At 43.3% G+C, this 6,000-nt stretch overlaps 1 non-coding gene across 1 annotated transcript; it reads left to right on the top strand.

Annotated features, from left to right (window-relative positions):
* The first annotated feature begins 2,688 nt into the window (after nt 1–2,688).
* LOC143713650 (U1 spliceosomal RNA) lies at nt 2,689–2,852 on the top strand. Its single transcript, XR_013195204.1, has one exon. It is a non-coding gene; the product is annotated as a U1 spliceosomal RNA (small nuclear RNA).
* Nucleotides 2,853–6,000: the final 3,148 nt, after the last annotated feature.

Here is a 6,000-nt window from a genome sequence, read left to right on the forward strand (position 1 = left end):
ATACTTACTTGCGAATGTCCAATGTAGCGTGTTAAACAAGATAGGGACCGTCTAAAAAGTTGTATTTTTTTTTCATGGTGTGCAAATAGACAACTACATTTTAGCCAACTACAGATGTACCAGCAAATATCTCTCACATAATGTGTTCTAATGCTGTTGATTGACCTTTAGCAACAATAAAAAGTGCATTATAATGATTGTGTTTAGGAAACCTGCCTCACTGTACACAAATATTTTTTAGAATCAAATTACATCAATTTACCAAAGTGATTTTTTTATTATCCAAAGTTTGTAGCATGTTCCTATTCACCAGACTGACTTAATACAGGTGAAATCTTGACAATACCTCCCTTACTGTACGTACAATAATAAAATGTTTATGAAAAAATTACTGTAATTCATCTAAAGTATTTTTTTGTGTTCCAAAGGCTGTAGTGCTTTACTAATGACCAGACTGACTTAATACAGGTGAAATCTTGACAATACCTCCCTTACTGTAATAATAATAATTCGTTACATTTATATTGCGCTTTTCTGGGTACTCAAAGCACTTTACATAGAAGGGGGGATCTCTCTCAACCACCACCAATGTGCAGCATCCACCTGGATGATGCGACGGCAGCCATATTGCGCCAGAACGCCCACCACACACCAGCTTACTGGTGGAGAGGAGACTGTACGTACAATTGTCAAATATGTTTATGAAAAAATTACTGTAATTCACCTAAGCTGTTTTTTCGTGTTCCAAAGGCTGTAGTGCTTTCCCAGTGACCAGACTGACTAACTACAGGTGAAATTTTGACGATACCTCCCTTACTGTACGTACCATTGTCAAATATGTTTATGCTAAAGTTTTTGTACAGGAATTTGAGAGCACTCTCTGCTCAATGGTGACGGACCGTCACTGTGGTTTTTATTACGGTATGCTGCCACATCCTGAAGGCAGAAAAGCCAATTGCCCAGGGAAAGTAGGTATGACTTATTATTTATTTTATTTTTAAACTCACTGGCTCATTATGATGAGATCTACTTTGTACAGGTCTGTCAGAAAGGGCGTTTTGAAATGCTAAAAGGGTAAACTAATTCCTATGATCCAGGAAAGCCATTCGCCCAGGGAAACCAGGTATGATTTTGGCGCCTTTCAGCGCCGATGTGATCATGTCTGATACAAAAACCGTAATCTTTTTCCATCTTAATCTTCATCTACCTGAGGACAGCAAAAAGGCCAGGCTGAGCATCAGTAGCGAGAAGGAGATATATATTGTGCAGGTGAGGTGTAAGGAAAGGTATGAAATGTTGAAGATGATCAATGATGGTTTGGAACTTAGCGATGTTATGTCTCCATGTGACGTGGTCAAATACCGACAGAAACTGACCAGGCAACTTTAAAAAAGGCAACAACAGGAATGGTAAAAGATGGACGTGTCTGCTTTTACTTCTATGTCACAAAGTTGACTGGTTAGTAAAAATGCAATGTTTTTGTTTGAGTTCTTAATTTTTGACATGTAGTTAATTTATTTTTGCAGCATCCCCTGCTGACTGATTTTTAGGGGTTCAAGCACGTGGTGCTGAAACCCTATTGTTATTGTTAATTTTCCCATGATGCAACATTCTCCATCTAAAACTGATCGGGCAGACCGAACAGTAAGTCGTAGAGACTTGAAACTTTGAGGGCGGATAGTACTCAATCCGCCTACAACGTCACAAAGGCCCGACGGGGGCGTTACAGTGGTCAAAAGTATAAAATGGCTCATAACTCCTAAACCGTTGGGCGTAGGCTCAAGTGTCTTAAATCGTTGAAATCCTTGGCTCAAGGCAGACAACACACGTGCCTCGGATTTGCTCGCATTTCAGGCTCCAGTTCTGAGAAAATTATGGTTTTTCAAAAAACATACTTTTGCGAACTACTAGTTTTTTTGCCTGATCGGAGCCAAACCACTGCAGAAATATTCTCTGGACAGTGACTATAAATAATAATTTCAATTCACGATCGCTAAGGGGAATCAAAATATTCAATGTGTCCAGGGCCACTTTTACTAGAACGGCTATAACTTGTGAACGGAAAGAGATATTTTCTCTAAACTCAGGACGCATGTTCATGAGCTCAATGTTGAGGTCACATAAAAAAAACATTGCGACGATTGGCCACTTGGTGGTGCTATAACAGGGTAAAAAATCATGAAAATGGCTATAACCGCACCCAACCGTTAGTCCGATGAAAATTGGCATGCAGTGTCTTTGTCAAGGGTGCTATGATAGTCTATGAGAACATTGGCATATCTCAAAAAACTCAGTATGCCCTGAAGGATCCTGAGAAGATTCAAGCCACCTTTTTCACGGGAGTGACCTCCTTAGACTCCTGAATCATTGCCGAGTCCAACGATGCCAAACATGCCAGGTTTCGCCTTATGGTTTGTGTAATGGTGTCATTTAGTGCTTAAAAAACTTGTGATTATCTTCGAAACCATTAATCCGATCGAAATAAAAACACTGAACTGACAAAAAAAACTATTTTTGGATGGATCACAGCACAGAGCGCACAACACGACACTTTGGAGTGCAACCTGCAGATTTTTGATGTCTCTCTCTTATCTCTTGGAGTTTTTACGAATGTGTGTTTGATTGTCCGACCGTTGGTGAGGATTGCGGAGAGGGACACGGTGCCTCTGACGGGAGGCCTGGGAATTCAGACTTGCCTGGCAGGGGAGACACCATGATCAGGAAGGTGGTTCACCCAAGGCGAGGCTCGGCCATTGCACTCCGGTTGTGCTGACCCCTGCGAATTCCCCAAATGTGGGAATCTCGACTGCATAATTTATGGTAGTGGGGGACTGCGTTCGCGCTCTCCCCTGGACACACTGGTTAAAAGAGCAGATTGTTCGAGTTCCTCTTCTTCTGGTAGTTAACGACCTAGGAAGTCCAGAGAATTGAACTGCAGTGGTTGATCGAGAGATGTAAAACTCTCAACCTAGGACCAGTCTGCAAAAGTAGGGCTGTTTTTTAGTTTTTTTTTTCATCATTCTTCAAATAATCTCCATTATTCAACCAGCGCTTTGATTGGCAGCAGTGGTCCTAGAAGCAAAGTTGTTCCGAATGAGGAGTTCTATCATGTGGTATGAATATCTTGTGCATGTGTGAAAAATCACCTGACATACAGTCGCCTATGGCCGTATTCATGTTGTTGTTTTTACTGTTTACAGCGCCACCAAGTGGCCAGTCGCCACATCCCTTTTCACCTGAGCACAGGCTGAGCCCGTGCACAGGTGTACCGACTTGGGTGTAATTGTCTCATTCCGTTGGAGAGTTATGGCCATTTAAGTAAAGCCCGCCTCGCCCACTCCAAACGTTTTGGCATCCCGTCGCCAACGTGAATCGAAATTCCGACTTTTTTCCCCATCGCTGTCGGCAATCAGACTCCAGGGAATCTTTCTGCACCGGTTTGGGTCAGATCGGGCGAAAGACCTAGGACTAGTGTGCAAAAGTAGCTTTTTCACAAAATCCCAAATACCCGAAAATCTCGCCAGCGCAACCATCGAATCCGAGGCCTGCGTCTTGTTCGGCCCGAGCCAAGGATTCCGGTGATGTAAGACACTTGGGTCTGCGACGGACGGTTCAGGAGTTACGAGGCATTTCGTACTTCTGATCGCTGCAGCGCCACCTTGGGGCCGATTGGGCCGAGCCTTGGTGATGTTGTAGACCGGGCGGGTACTACCATCCCTCAAGAGTTTCAAGTCTCTACGACGTACGCTTTGGTCTGCCCGCTCACTTTTAGGGCAGAATGTTTGTTGGTCCAAAATCCCAGGTTGCACTCCAAAGTGTCGTGTTGTGCGCTCTGCTGTGATCCATTTTCGGTGTCAACAGTCAAGCTGAGCTTGTATTGCTGTGAGCTGAGCTTGTTTGTTGGCGACCTTTAGACCCTCTCGCCACGGCCCAGGTGGGCGTGGCCTTTGACGGCTCCCCCGCCTCTGCGTCATTGTGTCATCGCTTCTCAAGTGTAGTATCTGTTCTTATCAGTGTGCGCCCCCACACTGCAATTGTCTCAGTCCCCAAAAGCCCAGTCTTTGCCTGACTTTCCCTAACATGTCAGTCCAGTTTCCTTGTCCTCCACCCTCTCTGTCAAATTTTACACCTAAAATTTTCAAATCATTGTCTTTAAAATCCAAATCTAGTCCAACTGTGTCTACGTTCCCCCACGGCCCGAAGAGCTGGGCCTCGGACTTACTCCTATTGAGCTTGGCGCCCGAGGCCGACCGTACCAGTCAGTCAAGTACATTGCTCTTCGTACTGATAAAAGGTCAGTCGCTAAAAGGGTCACGTCATCCATATATAAAACACAGGTCGCCGTCAGTCCACTAGTCCCTGGGATGTCTAGTCCTTTAATCCATTTATCCCTTCTCAAGATTTGTGCCAGTGGCTCAATACAAGCCACATACAGAAGGGGAGATAAAGGACACCCCTGACGGACGCCGCTGTAGAGTTTTACAGCTTTTGATAAATGCCCGTTTACCAAAATTCTGCTAGACAGATCGTTGTACAGCAGTCCCACCCAGGCTATAAACCTCCCTGGAAAACCCATTTTTTCCAGTACCTGGAACAGGTAGTTGTGCGAGACGCGGTCAAAGGCTTTTTCGAAATCTAAATTTAGGACTACTAGCCGAATGTTTCTGTCTCTCGCAAAACAGATGGCGTCTCTGATCAGTACCAGGCTGTCCATGATCTTCCTGCCGGGCACAGCGCATGCTTGATCCAGGTGGATTACGTCCTCTAAAACAGTCCACATACGTGTAGCTAGAATCTTACTAAAAAGTTTACAATCATAATTTAAAAGAGTGATTGGTCGCCAGTTTCTCAAGTCAGCCTTGTCCCCTTTTGTGTATAGTAATGTAACTATCCCTACTCTAAAGCTGTCTGGAAGTCTGTCAAGAGTCTCAAGTTCTTTAAAAACTGTCAATAAGTCGTGCGCTAAAATGTCCCAGAAAGTCAGATAAAACTCAAAGGGGAGTCCATCCAAGCCTGGGGACTTCCCCTTTTTAAAACTTTTTAGCGCTTTGTGCATTTCTAAAATGGTAAAATCTTGGGATAAAAGCACATCTGGACTCTTTACCTTTTTGTCTAAAAACCTTAAAACTTCCTCTAAGATGCCATTGTGTACCTCTTTAGTGCTGTATAAATTATTGTAAAAACTTTCAATTTCCCCTAAAATCAGATCTGTTGTATTTACCTCCCCACCTGTAAAAGTTTTTAAAGTATTAATTGACCCTCCCCGTGCTATGGTCTTTTTAAAAAAATATCTAGTACACTTTTCCCCTTCTTCTATTTCTCTCTCCTTACATCTTAAAATGACACCTTTAGTCTTTGTTTCGGACAAATCTGAGATTTCTTTCTTTACTTCTTTAATTTCTTCTGTAAAATCCAATCCACTGTTTAAAAGGTTAAAATATCTCTGCAGTCTTTTTTGCAGCCCCATCATGCGTCTTTTTTCTTTATTCTTTTTTTCTTTTCCAATTTGTTTAAAAAACCGTCCTGTCCTTTGTTTCACCATCTCCCACCACAGTGCACGTGAGTCGAAAAAGTCTTGGAGAGTCTGCCATTGGCTGAACTGCTCCCTATATTCACTAATCACTTCCTCATCCTCTAATAGGGAGCAGTTCAGCTTCCACAGCCCTCCCCCTACGGTCACACCCGTGGGTAGTGAAAGGGTGCAGGAGAGCATCATGTGATCAGAAAAAAAGAGGGGACTCAATGTAGCATCGGTTGGCGGGCAGTCCCTTGTAAAAACATAGTCAATTCGAGAGGCTCTGGAGCCATCGCCACTGAACCAGGTGAAGCCCTCCTCTCTTTGATGCATTGTTTTAAAGCAGTCAACTAACTTAAAATCTTTGACTATATTTTGTAATAAAACCGATGTCTTGTCGACCTTAAAATCCTCTCCTACCCTCTTTCTATCCTGTCTTGATAAAACACAATTAAAATCCCCTGCTACCACTAGGGGAGCCCTCC

Source organism: Siphateles boraxobius, unplaced genomic scaffold, assembly GCF_051911475.1.
Source record: "Siphateles boraxobius isolate OS27281-9 unplaced genomic scaffold, OSU_SipBor_1 52, whole genome shotgun sequence".
NCBI classification, from domain to species: domain Eukaryota; kingdom Metazoa; phylum Chordata; class Actinopteri; order Cypriniformes; family Leuciscidae; genus Siphateles; species Siphateles boraxobius.